Raw genomic sequence first — 14,850 nt, forward strand, 5'->3', positions numbered from 1 at the left:
CGCGTGGGCGACAGGCCACCGAGCGGTGCGGAATGGGACGGCGGTCATGTTCGTGTCGGTTGTCAGGGTGGCGGGGGAAAACGGAGAGGGTTAGGGTTAGGGTTTGAATGGGCTTTGACGACGACTAGGTTTTTGATCGAAAGATTTTAGTGCGTAGTTTGATTTGATAAATTTTCAGGGCGTCACAAACCTACCCCACTTACATTAATCTCGTCCTCGAGATTTGGCTGGCTCCTAAACAGATGGGGAAATTTCTTCTTTAGAGCCTCCTCGCGTTCCCAAGTTGCCTCCTCTACTCCGTGTCTGCTCCATTGAACCCTGCGTATCCGTACTTCGGAATTTCTTGTCCTCCTAGTGACAGTGTCCAGGAGTATCCGTGCGCTTGCAGATTTATCTATAACATGAAGAAAAACAAAAAAAACATGAATTTAAATTAATTTAAATACCAACTCTTTTAACTATGGAGGCTAAAAGACTAAATTCTAGACCCACAACCTTTTTGCTGCTCTTTAGTATAGGTTTAATAATGACCTAATACCTTTATTGAAACTTAATTTTTATGTTCTCTACATTTGTGAAGCTCTTGCAAAGTTATACCCTACCAAAGTCTATATACACATGCATGTTCTTTAATGAACAAACCATTAGTTCCAAACGTATGTTTTGGTGGTGACTTCGGTTAAGATTGGATTTATGTCATTTGAGACATAAAAGCTGGTCATTCCTTGGTGTTGTCTTTAATGCTACAATTTTCTGTCCATACAATGTGATTTTCTACTCCAGAAAATTCACAAACCTCCTTGACCACAACTCATACATGCGTGTGATCTATTTTTTGACAAATGTTCAGGAAAAATTGCTATAAGTGATCCTAGAAAATCACCAAAGGAGACGACCATCAGCATGTGAAATAAAATTCTCCAAAATCCAAAATAGGGGCACGTTCATGTCGACCGGCACACATCTCTACGCTGATACACATGGAACGGGAACGGTCCTGGTCCGTCCTATTTTTCATCAGAGAAGTTGCTAACAAACATTAAAGATCTTTTGTAGAGATTACTTGAAGAATGTTGGTGCCAAGTTACAACACCTTTCTGGTACCATTTTAGTGGCATTACTGGACTGATAATTCTTATGCTAACCCAGCACTTGGTGCCTAAAATAACCTCATATTTGCATGTGTGTTGTATTCTGGACCATGTTGCAAGATCACGGAAAATATGACTTAAATGGAGGATTTTGGCACGGACTTCGGATAAAGGAAGCTGTAAACATCAACATTAAGCCCGTAATCCTATAGGAGTACTAGAACTTGTACATGTCATATCTCCTTCATCCGAACTCCGATTGGGGTGAATTTGGTGTCTAATCTGATTAGCTCAAAAGATTTACAACTTTTGTCAGTGTTTTATCCGCCAACCTAACGAGGGATACCCCGAGATAGTAGATTTGTAGGTAGGGTGTCACTGAGACCAGGAACTCAATGATAAAAGCAAGGACACAAGACATGAATTTATACAGGTTCGGGCCGCCAAAATAGCAAATTATCCTACATTATATTTGGGGTGTTGTATATTGCGGCATGTGCTTGGGTGTTGTGTTTCTTCATTTAGGCTTGAGGTGGTTCTTCTTGCCGATCTATGTACCCCTGCCCTCCTTTATATACTCTAGGGGGCAGGATCACTAGTCGGTAACAAGCTAGGAATCCTATTAGGATTATATGGTATGAGTCCTAATAGGATTACAAAGGAATCCTAGTAGGAGTCCGTCTTCTTCCTTCCTTGCGGGTACTGGGGGTCTTATCCCTAACAAGCCCATGAGCGCTCGTAGTCAAGTGCAGCAGCTCTCAAGTACCTTTCAAATCCTCGCCGAGTAGTTTCGGTGCTCTTCGAGTACTTTTCTGGCTAAATCTTCAAAGTTCCTCAAAGCTCCCACGAGGCCATGATATGCTCAAGCTCTTGACCATCTTGATTTTGTAATCTTCATCTTTGGAATGTAATATGGAGGGCGGCGAAAGTCATTCCTCCATATAGAGTAGCCCCCGGGCTTTAGATTGAATCGAAGAATCATGCTGAGGGTCAATAAAATCTTGAATCATTTTTCTCCGTCTTGAAAAAATCAATTGTTGGGTGTATCTTTTCAGCCCTTGAGCCTTAAAATGATTTGAATAATCAATTCTAGGGTCTTAACGATCTTAGTCTTCACACAAGTCATCATCCGAGTAGTTTTGCGGCGTCCAGCCCCTAAGCTTATGAGCCAAGTGAGCTATAGGAGCCACTTCAAGTAGTTATTAGCATCCAGTCCCCAAAGCCTGGGAGCTAGCGGAGCCAGCGGAGATATTCCAAGTAGTCAGCGAAAGCTATAGGAGTAACGTTGAGTATTTATTGGCACATAGGCCCCGAGCTTGGGAGCTAGCAGAGGCAATGGACATGCGTCGAGGAGTAATTGGTGTCCAATCCCCGAGCATGGGAGTTAGCGAAGCTGTGATGGCGCGCCAAGCAGCATGGAGAGGTGGTGCCGAAGCTCAATCTGAAAAAAGGCAATTGAAGCATTATGTAGCATAATGCGAAGATACCAAAATTTATTCGGTGTAAAAATAAACTTGTTGTATCGAGCTCTTGTTTAGGACATATAAATATCCCGAGTAGTCTGCCTGCACCTGGTCCCGTTTTAGCCGTTGCTCATAGGATGTATGAAATCTTTGTCCCATGTACGCGTAGAGGCGTTAGGCGTAACAGAAGTGCCAAAGTTTCATGGATTAAAGATATGTGCTACCCAAGTAGATTATCGACCACTAAGAGAAGACATCGAATACAAAAATAAGAAGTCAACATTGAGACAAAGAGAATGCGCATTGCGCATAAAGTAGTCGGTGAGGATTTTCAACCCTTTGGCGAGGAGAGTGCGTGTTGCAACATGTATTAGGACATGCATCCATAGGATGTAGCCTCTATGAGCCCTACATAACTCGGTAACAAGCCCATGGGCAGGTCCCTACATAACTTAATGTACCAAGCATGTGGACGGTGCCCTACAAACTCGATGTACCAAGTGCTTGAACTGAGCCCTACGAACTCAATGCACCAAACCCGTGGGCTATTAGTTAGCAGACCCCAGGAGTAGTCAATGAAGTGTAACTCCGGAGGGTAATCCCTGTTAAGAGACATACAAAGATAAGTAGTGGGCACATGACCAATCTTGTGGAGAACAAGTTGGAGAAAAAAAATAAGTGACTTAGCTTGATTCATGGGTGACTTGTCAATGAAGCTAACTAGTTGGAGTCAAGTTCAACTAGTTGGAGTCAAGTTTGACTAGTTGTCGAGCATGCGACATCCATCCCCAACTAATTTCTAGTTGAGGCAAGCAGTTGAGTTAGCCATCAGCGAATCGATGTAGCCGAACATCGATGTAGCCATTCGCTCAAAGATCCAATCTTGAACTTGATGAATTGATCTGCTGATTCATATGCACGGAGTAGCTACACGTCACGTTGAGTGGATTGATCTTGATGAAGAGGTTCTTCATGCTTGCACGGGATGATCTCGATGATCTCCCCTACCTAGCGCACCAGCTGTCGGTGTTTTACCGGCTGCCCACCGAGAGGTATACCCAAGGTAGTTAGTTTAGCTGAGGAGATGCCGAGATCAGGAACTCGAAGGTGCAAGGAACACAAGATTTAGATAGGTTCGGACCGCGAGGTGCGTAATTCCCTACGTCCTGTATGGTGGCTTGTATTGCTTTGGGTGTTGATGTTGTGTTTTGAGGGGGTCCCTGCCCCCCCCTTATATATCCGGGAGGACAGGGTTACATGAATCCTAGTCCAATACTAGCCAAGGAATCGTACCCGAGTAGTTTCCAATACGGCGGGAGTGGTCTCAACCTCATCTTCGCCAGAACTTTGAGAAAGATGGGTCTGGACTTCACAGACATGCTGGTTCCAAGCAAGTCTCCGTTCTACGGCATTGTCCCAGGTAATGTGGCGCACCCACTTGGCACGGTGGTTCTTCCAGTCACCTTTGGCACGAGGGAGAACTACCACACCGAGTTCATTAAATTCGAACTTGCTAACTTCGAATCTTCTTATCATGCCATACTGGGCCGACTGGCACTCGCCAAATTTATGGCAGTGCCGCATTATGTTTATTCGCTTCTCAAGATGCTAGGACAAAGTGGAGTACTCACTCTCCAAGATGACTTGAAGAAGCCATATGATTGCAACCAGGAGGCGATCCAGTATGCTTCGACTATGCGTGTGCCAGATGCTTCAAGGGAAGTACTCGCGGCCGCGTAGTAGCTCTCCCAAGCCAGGCTGGAGATCCCTTCGAGAAAGGCTAGTAAGTCAAGCATCCAGTCGACCGGCGATGTGGCCCTCAAGTCGATCTAGCTTTAGGAGGGTGACTCATCCAAGACCGCCGTTATCGGCGCAGGCTTAGATGAGAAATAGGAACTCGCGCTCGTCAGTTTCGTTCGGGCTAACCGAGACATATTCACGTGGAAACCAGTGGATATGCAAGGGGTACCCAGGGAACTGATCGAGCATAGTCTGAATGTACACCCACAGACTGTGCCCAAACAGCAACGCCTTCGAAGGTTCGCTCACGACAAGCGTGAGGCAATTAAACAGGAAATAGCTAAACTCCTCGCGGCTAGCTTCATTAGAGAAGTAATCTATCCAGAGTGGGTAGCTAATCCCGTCCTTGTAAGGAAAAAGAATAATGAATGGAGAATGTGCATTGATTACACCGATCTCAACAAGCATTGCCCAAAAGATCACTTTGGGCTACCGCGCATCGATCAAGTTGTCGACTCAACGACGGGTTGTGTACTTCTCTGCTTCCTTGATTGCTATTCGGGGTATCACTAGATTGCGTTCAAGGAGGACGATCAAATCAAAACCGCGTTCATCACCCCGTTTGGGACGTACGCTTACAAAACTATGTCTTTTGGGTTGAAAAATGCAGGAGCAACCTATCAGCACGCAATTCAGATGTGCTTTGCTGATCAGCTGCATCCGAATGTTGAAGCCTACATGGATGACGTGGTCATCAAGACCAGGAAACCCAATGACCTGATTGCAGACTTGGAAGAGACGTTCAGCAGCCTACGCAGGTTTCGGTGGAAGCTCAACCCAACTAAATGCATTTTCGGAGTACCATCAAAGAAATTGCTCTGGTTCATCGTCAGCAACCGGGGAATTGAAGCGAATCCTGTGAAGATTTTGGCCATCACTGATATGGGGGCTCCGACCACAATCAAAGATGTGCAGAAGCTAACAGGATGTATGACAACCCTGAACAGGTTCATCTCCCGACTCGGGGAGAGAGGACTACCCTTCTTCAAGCTCCTGAAACGCCAAGACAAATTCCAGTGGATGGAGGAGGCTGAGCGAGCCTTGCAAGATCTGAAACATCACCTTCAGTCTCCTCCGATCCTTACAGCACCATTGCTGGGAGAAGATCTACTACTCTACATTACGGCGACAACTCATGTTGTCAACAGTGCCATTGTAGTCGAGTGCAGCGAGGAAGGCCATGCATTTGGAGTGCAGAGGCCCGTGTACTTCGTCAGTGAGGTACTCTCCGAATCCAAGGTACGATACCCGACAGTTCAGAAACTCTTATATCCAATTCTGATTACATTGAGAAAGTTGCGCCATTACTTCGACGAGTACAAGATCACTGTGATTACGGATTTTTCATTGGCGGATATTTTCCATAAGCAAGATGCCACGGGGCATATATCAAAGTGGGCAGTGGAACTGGGGGCTTTGTCAATCGACTTCAAGCCATGCACTGCAATCAAGTCTCAAGCTCTAGTCGACTTTATGGCTGAGTGGAGAGAGAATCAAATTCCAACTCCAGTCGACAAGCAAGAGCACTGGACCATGTACTTCGATGGGTCTCTTAAGCTTGATGGCGGCGGTGCTGGAGTCCTATTTATTTCTCCATAGGGTGAACAGCTGAAGTATATCCTCCAGATCCTTTGGGAGGTATCCAATAATGAAGCCGAGTATGAAGCCTTGCTTCACGGGCTACGTTTGGCGATATCACTAGGCATCAAGCGACTACTTGTATATGGCTATTCACTTCTTGTCGTTCAGCAAGTCAACAAAGAGTGGGACTGCAACAAGGAGATGATGGACACTTATGTACAAGAAGTGCGCAAGCTGGAAAATAAATTTTCCGGCCTGGAGGTTCATCATGTGGTACGGGAGCATAATGTTGGCGCAGATATACTATCCAAGCTAGAATCCACCCGCGCCCAGGTTCCAGCAGGAGTTTTCGTCCAGGAGCTGAAACAGCCATCCATCAAGTCCTCACCTCTGGTAACCACTGATGCTGGCCTTCAACAGCCTGATCGGGAGGTTATGATGCTTTGAGAGGACTGGAGAGAGGCTTATATCGACTTCATCCGGGATCAAAGACTACCAGTGGGGATGGACGCAAGAAGTGCAGAGGCAGCTCGTGTCATGCGCAGAAGTAAGGGTTTCGTCCTAGTCGACAGTAAGCTCTACCGGCGTGGCGCACGATCAGGGGTGCTCATGAAGTGCGTCACGAGAGAAGATGGCTACGACATACTGCGGGAGATACATGAGGGCGTTTGCGGCAACCACGCAGCTTCAAGAATGCTGGTGGGGAAAGCATACAGAGTTGGTTTCTGGTGGCCCACCGCAGTGTCCGATGCTAAGGACCTCGTGCGGAGATGCAAAAACTGCCAATTCTTTGGCAAGCAATCTCACATCCCATCTCACAGTCTCATCACCATATACCGCCATCCTAGCCATTCGCTTGCTGGAGCCTTGATATGATTGGGCCCTTCACAACGGTGCCAGGCGGTTTAACCCATGTATTGGTGGCTATCAACAAGTTTACCAAGTGGATCGAGTACAAGCTGATAGCCAAGCTCACACCAGATCGAGTCGTTGATTTCATCTCCGATATCTTGCATCGCTTCAGCTTCCCGAACACCATCATCACAGACCAGGGTTCAAATTTCACGGCCAACCAGTTTTGGAAGTTCTGTGAAAATACGTGCATCGAGGTCAAAAATGTCTCTATTCCACACCCAAGAGCCAATGGTCAAGTCAAGAGGGCGAACGGCATGATAATCGAGGGTCTCAAGAAAAGACTCTATGATGAAAATAGCAAGAAAGGAGGAAAGTGGATACACGAGTTGTCACATGTCATCTGGGGCTCAGGACTCAGCCGTCAAAAGCCACAGGACAAACACCTTTCTTCCTTGTCTATGGCTCCGAAGCTATCTTACTAGCCGACATCATGTGGAAATCCCCAAGGGTTTAAATGTACAATGAAGGCGAGGCGGATGAAGCAAGGCAGTTAGAGCTTGACTCTGTCGAAGAGGCTCGCTGCACTGCTCTTGTTCAGTTAGCACGATACTTGCAGGGGATCCAGCGATATCACGACCGCAACGTGAGCGAACGGTCATTCAGTATAGGCGATTTGGTCCTATGCCACATCCAAGATGAGTCCGGCTTACACAAGCTCAACTCGAGGTGGGAAGGGCCGTTCGTCATCAAGCAGGTTACAAGACCAGGGTCGTATCGACTCCAATACCCCAACGGCCAAGATGTCCCGAATTCTTGGAATGTTCAGAACCTGCGCAAGTTCTACCTGTGAGAAGGCGTGCGGGGATAGCTGTTCTCCGGACGCCTAGGCAGCCTTTTTCTTCCGAATCAATTTGGAGGCTATGTGTTACAAAATTCGGAATGTAAATTTTTTCGATTAACATACGGAGGCTGTAGCCACGTTCATATTTTATATAAATCGACTTCTTATCATGAGTTTTGACGGAGGCTATGGCCACGTTCATGTTTTATATAAATTGACTTCTTGTCATGCGTTTTGACGGAGGCTACGGCCACGTCCATGTTTTATATAAATCGACTTCTTGTCATGAGTTTTGACGAAGGCTATGGCCACGTCCATGCTTTATATGAATCGACTTCTTGCCATGACCTTTGATGGTCGTTTGCGATGACGATCGCATTTTTCCCAACAAGTAAGATCTGTTCGATCGGTTTATACCTAACTTGTTGGACGGGCTCATATGAGGAGATATTTTGACTACGCCCAGAGTCATTGCACTCAGGGTAGTTTTGATTTCTTGCCATAAGCACGATAGTCACACGACGACGCTCACATTCTTTCCTAACTGGTTAGACCTGCTCGATCGGGGTATATCTAACTTGTTGGATGGGTTCCTATTCGGAGCTACTTCAACTATTTCTAGGGTCGCTGCACCCGGGGTGGTGTCTACTACTTAGCCTTTGAACTTGGATGATAATTCAGTCATAAGGCACATACAAGTGGAGACATCAAAGACAAATATATACAAGGAAAAGAGTACTTGTTTTTACGACATCTCAATCCTGTAGTATACTTTTTACTATCTTTTCTGCTGCAGATTTGTCTTCTTGGAGGTACTCGTTGAATTGTTCTTCAGAGCACTATGCAGCCACACCCTGCGCGAACGCCTTTAGTCGAGCCTCCGACCAAAAGGATTTTACAAAGCTAAGAGCATGGCTGACGCACGCGATGGGGGCTTCAGTGAGGAAACTGAGGACCTTCTGCGGCGCTCCGAGAAGTTGCTTCAGCAAGGGCCGCTCATCTGCTTCACCGCCTTCTTGTGGGTCCACCATGTCAACAAGCTTTTGGGCGGCTCCCTTGAGGTCCTCCAGCTCCTTCTGTCGCTGCTTCTTCTCTTCGCCCAGCGTCTTGATTTGCTGAAGGCAGTCGGCGAACTGTTGTTCGGTGTCGGCGATCACCTTCTGCAGCCTCTTGACGTCATCTGTACGGCGATACAGCATATTCTTCATGTTAGTAAGTAGCTCTTCTTTATATGTTATGATTTTCCTAAGCTCTGCGGTGAAGACAGTTTTCAGCATTCAAGATAAATTGTTATGAGAAAGTACTTGAGGGAAGAAAGGGCTTGCCTTGGTGCGCCTTTTTCTGTTCTTTGAGTTGTTCCTGGAGCTCGGAGTTGGCCTTCTCAAGGTTGTGGAGATCGTTCTTGAGGAGCCACGTTTCTCGCGTCTGCTCCAGCTTCACTTGTCGAGCTCTCGCTGAAGATATATGTTCTTCGTCGGCTCCTCTGATATGCGTTTATCCTTTGCGTGGAGTTCTTGGTGGCCACTCACGACTGCTTTCAGTTTTTTGGATTTCTGTTGTGAGAGCTTGATCACATCCAGCATAGGGGGAAAGATTAAGACAAACAACTCAACAACGTATAATGGCAGAAGAGTAATCATGCCTTACCAGGGTAAAATTGTACATCTCTTTGGAGATTTTCTTGAAGTATCGTATGTTGTTGTCCGTCAGGATCGGATCATCCACTATATCTATGGTGATGATGTTTTGGTATCTGCGTCCAGCCACCAGCAGATCTCCAGGGCTCCTTGAGGTCCCTGCAGCTTCCTCAGTAGATGGTTGTTGGGCACCTTCAAGTCAAGACGCACTCAGTACATGTTGTTTGTGGTCTAAGCAATTATCCATGGGAGGTTAGATGCTTACTTGTGCCATCTGTAGGAGTGGCATCTGTGGCCTCAACTTGTTCTTCACCACCAGCACTGGTTTTGGGTTGCTGGGGCTCGGGGGGTGTTGGGTCGGGCAGTGTCGTGTCCTCCTCGGGGGCTGGTTCCTTGGGGGCTGGCTCCTCGGGTGCTGGCGACCCGGGGGCTTGAGTAGACACGGCAGGCTTTGGCTTAAACCTCATATCAGTTACAGACCTAATGAAGCAGAATCAGATATGTTACTACACAGGTTGAAAAGAATAGGATCTACATTATGCAAGAAAAGATCTACACTTATAGCAAAGATTTCTTCATGACAGCTTTCTTTACTCTTAGAGCCCATGGTATTTCAACCACGGTACTCGTTGCTAGTGGTGGGGTCACACCAGCTGGTAGCACGGTGCCCGCCACGGCAATGGTTACTACTCCTGCGGAAGTAGTCGATGGGTCCAACCCAGCAGTCTTTGCGGATCATCTGCTGGAACATCATTCCCAGTGAATTCGGTCTCGGCCACCTTCTGGCGCTTGGGGTCGGAAGGAGAAGCAGAAGGACTATAAAAAGACAATGTCAGCATGCAACAATTCCGATATTTGACAATTCACCAGGGCAGCAACTTCATAGCTGTGGGGCTCGACTACGTGTGCACTCCGTTTGCGTACAACCCGACGTCCCCGCGGGACCAAAGGCAGAGTTTCGTTCAACTCCACGGATGGTCCGGGGGAGTTGTTCCTTCTCGCCTTCCCTTCAGTTTCCCTTTCCACCAGGGGCTCTCGCTTTCAGTTGTTTTGTCGCTTGGTTGAGCTTTGGATGCTTGAGCCTTTTTTGCTTCTACCGCGGCGCTGGGAAGAAGGTGGTCTGGTCGGGGGATGTCGGGTTGTGGTGGATAGCTTCGGTACAACTCTGTGTATCCCTGCAGAAGATTTTCAGTTAGCAGTGGCAGAACAACAGAACTTGTTCTAAAAAAGTAGTCGAATACTTAGAGGATTTTGCGCAGAAAATAACTACGGGGCGTAGGGAACTGGGTTCACGTCCAGCAGCACTCGCTTGACCCAGATGAGCGCAGCATCGTCAGTCAACTCCTCTGCGCATATCCGAGAGGGATCTTCAGTGCCTATGTACTCGAAGCCTAGTGTATGTCATTGTTGGATTGGCTGGATCCAGAGTTTGAAGAAGGAAAACATCACACATGCTCCGGTCACTCCTATTTCTTTATGAGCTGCTATGATGGCAAGCAACTCATCGACTTGGTCCAGGTCTCCTCTGGAGAGTTCGGCGTTCCACTCTGGCCTCACGACAGGGGGTTTGCCGGATTTTTCAGGAAGCTGGGGGGCATGGTTCTTGATGTAGAACCAATGGCTCTTCCATCCAGGAATATTGGAGGGGAATTTGTAGGAAAGGTACTTATCGCCGGCTTGTTGTCTAAGCTGGATGCCGGCACCCCCTATAATGGATGGATTTTTTGAGGTGGGCTGCGGCTTTACTCGGAAAAAGAAGCGGAAAAGATCCCAGTGGGGCTCAATTCCAAGGAAAGCTTCACAAAAATGGATGAAGATGGCAATGTGGCAAATTGAATTCGGGTTGAGGTGATGGAGCTCAAGCCCGTAGAAATAAAGAAGGCCTCGGAAGAAAGAGCAAGAGGGGAGGGCCAAACCCCGTTCGGCAAAATGGTAAAATATGATAATTTTATCTACATTTTCCATAGGAAGAGGTTTGCGAAAAGAGGGGCACCAGTTGACAAGACTTTTTTCTTGAAGCAAATCCTCGGAAACAATTTCATGAGATCATTGTTGGAGCACTAACTTTGAGTCCATTCCCCAGACGGCGGCTGCGACTCCTTCCCCTTCTCATCCTTCTCGTTGGATCTCTTGGGCGCCATTTCTAGATCTGCTCGCCACGAGTTGCTCGGGGGCTGCGGAGAAAGGGGTGGAGAGATTTGGCTAGGTTGGGGCTCTCCAAGGGGGTGAAGGTGGAGCGCAGATTTGATTGGGGATTCGGAAATTTCTTGGCGGATTGACGATTGGAAGCACGGATTATACCTGGTGTTACCGCGGGGTTAAATAACCAGCGGCCGGATACAGTTTTACTGTTTTGAAGTTGAAGAGTCGTTTCAGGGAATATTCGGAAGATGAGGGGGTCATTTGGTAAATTGTTTAGATAAAATATTCGATTAATTATTTTTTAGGGTTAATTGTCCCAAAAAAGGGGGTTTTTCGAATTCCAGATCTAACTTCCATCATTCGTACCACCACACCAGTTATCATGGGAACGTTTTTTCACTGCATGCCATGACCTTTGGATCCTTATTTCTAAACCTGTGAGATTTGGATTCGAGGCTCAGGGGCTGCGAGATACGTGCCATCGACTACTTATTTTTTTGAATATATCTGAAAAATAAGTAAGGAAGATTCAAGACTAATGTGACCGTCAACCTGATTCTCCGATTCAACCTAAGGCTCGGGGGCTACTCCATATGGAGTGCGATTTTTCAATCGCACACTATACCGGAGAAATAATCCGGGGCATGAGCACCTCATAGCTTCGATGCAACTAAGAAGGTACTCGAAGAAGAACTTCAAGGCGGAGCTTCAAAAGAAGCTGAAGACTACTTCGAAAGTACTCGAGAAGCCTGCAGTACTCAGCTACGAAGAGCTCCGGGGCTTGTCAGACCTGGGACTACGGGACTGTGTACATAACATAGTTCAAACAGGATTAGGAGATAAAGCTTGTCTTATCTCTTATTTGTGTTGTACTCTACTTGCATGCGAAGTAGGACTAGTCGGTACAGAAGGAAACTACTCGAGTTGTATTCGAGTACGATTCCTTGGCTAGTATTGGACTAGGATTCATGTAACCCTGTCCTCCCAGATATATAAGGGGGAGCAGGGACCCCCTCAAAACATAACATCAACACCCAAGGCAATACAAACCACCATACAGGACATAGGGTATTACGCATATCGCGGCCCGAACCTATCTAAATCTTGTGTTCCTTGCACCTTCGAGTTCCTAATCTCGGCGTCTCCTCACCTAAACCTACTGCCGCAGGTATACCCCTCAGTGGGCAGCCGGTGAAACACCGACACCAACCTTGTAGGCTTTGTGCATGGTACCCTTGGAGTCTTAGTGGCTCGTCTACTAGTCATCGACCCTCCAGCTTGCGGCGATGATGACCGTGTATGGGGACGAGGAGACACATTCCTTGGTGGAGAAGCTTCGTAGTGAAGAACCCATTAAGATGACTTGTGGAAGGGAGTTGTGGGACTTGCCTTTGTCGCAAGCTTTTCATCTGGCTTGGCAAGAGCCTTAGTGGCGAGCTCAAGACCTTGACCAGGAGAGACTTGGTGACCAGGAGCATATAATTGGTTGAGCTCCAAAGTGGACTATGTCAGTGTTTTACCGGCTGCCCACTGAAGGGTATACCCAAGGTGGTAAGTTTAGGTGAGGAGACGCTGAGATCAGGAACTCGAAGGTGCAAGGAACACAAGATTTAGATAGGTTCGGGCCGCGAGGCGCGTAATACCCTACGTCCTGTATGGTGGTTTGTATTCCCTTGGGTGTTGATGTTGTGTTTTGAATGGGTCCCTGCCCCCCTTTATATATCCGGGAGGTCAGGGTTACAAGAATCCTAGTCCGATACTAGATAAGGAATCGTAACCGAATACAAATCGAGTAGATTCCTTGTGTACCAACTAACTCTATCTCCTATTCATATGGGATAAATAAGAGATAAATGAGATAAATAAGAGATAAGATGGGCTTTATCTCTTAAGCCTGTTTAAACTATGTTATGTACACAGTCCCGTGGCCCCAAGTCTGACAAGCCCCTGAGCTCTTCGTAGCTGAGTACTGCAGGCTTCTCGAGTACTTTTGAAGTAGTATTCGGCTTCTTTTGAAGCTCCGTCTTAAAGTTCTTCTTCGAGTACTTACTTGGCTGCATCGAAGCTATGAGGTGCTCATGCCCCGAACTATTTCTTTGGTATGGTGTGCGATTGAAAAATCACACTCCATATGGAGTAGCCCCCGAGCCTTAGGTTGAATCGGAGAATCAGGCTGAGGGTCGTATTAGTCTCGAATCTTCCTTATTTACCTTTTCAAATAAATTCGAAAAAATAAGTAGTCAATGCCACGTATCCCGCAACCCCCGAGCCATGAATCCAAATATCTCATGTTTGGAAATAAGGATCCAAAAGTCGTGGCATGCAGTGTAAAAATATCCACATGGTAAATAATTGGTGTGATGGTACAAATGATGGAAGTTAGATCTGGAATTCAAAAAACCCCTTTTTTCAGGACAATTAATCCTGAAAAAATGATTAATCGAATACTTTATCTAAACAATCCACCAAATGACCCCTCAACTTCCGAATATTCCTTGAAACAACTCTTCAACTTCAAAATAGTAAAACTGCACCAATCCACTAGTTATTTAACCCCGCGGTAACGTTGAGTAAAAACTGTGCTTCCAATCTGCAATTCGCCAAGAACCACTAAAATCCCCCAAATAGAGCCACACTCTGCCTTCATCCTCTTGGAGAACCCCAATCCACCTAAATCTCCCCGCCCCTCTCCCTGCAGCCCCCAAGCAACTCGTGGCGAGCGGATCTAGAGATGGCGCTCAAGAGATCAGAGAAGGATGGGAAGAAGAAGGAGGCGCAGCCGCAGTCCGGGGAGTGGACACATAGTAAGTGCTCCCTCAACGACCTCAATAAGCTTGTTTTCGAGGGATTGCTCTAAGACAAGAATCTTGTCAATTGGCACCCATCATTTCGTGAACCCTTCTCCATGTAAAATGTGGACGAAATCATCATATTTTACCATTTTGCTGAACGGGGTTTGGCCCTCCCCTATTGCTCTTTTTTCCGGGGCCTTCTTTACTACTACGGGCTTGAACTCCATCATCTCAACCCGAATTCCATTTGCCATATCTCAATCTTTATCCATTTCTGTGAAGCCTTCCTCGGAATCGAACCCTATTGGGATCTTTTTCGCTTCCTATTCTGAGTAAAACCACAACCCACCTCCAAGAATCCATCTGTTGTAGGGGGCGCCGGCATCCAACTTAGACAACAAGCCGACGATAAGTATATTTCGTACAAATTCCCCTCCAACATTCCCGGGTGGAAAAATCATTGGTTTTAGATCAAAAATCATGCCCCCCAACTCTCGGAAAAATCAAATAGACCACCTGTTGTAAGGCCGGAGTGGAATATCGAAGTTCCCAAGGGGGACATGGATCAGGTCGATGAGTTGCTAGACACCATAGCAGCTCATAAGGAAATGGGAGTGACCGGCGCATCCATGATGTTTTCCTTCTTCA

The sequence above is a fragment of the Panicum hallii genome, chromosome 5, assembly GCF_002211085.1.
Source record: "Panicum hallii strain FIL2 chromosome 5, PHallii_v3.1, whole genome shotgun sequence".
NCBI lineage: Eukaryota > Viridiplantae > Streptophyta > Magnoliopsida > Poales > Poaceae > Panicum > Panicum hallii.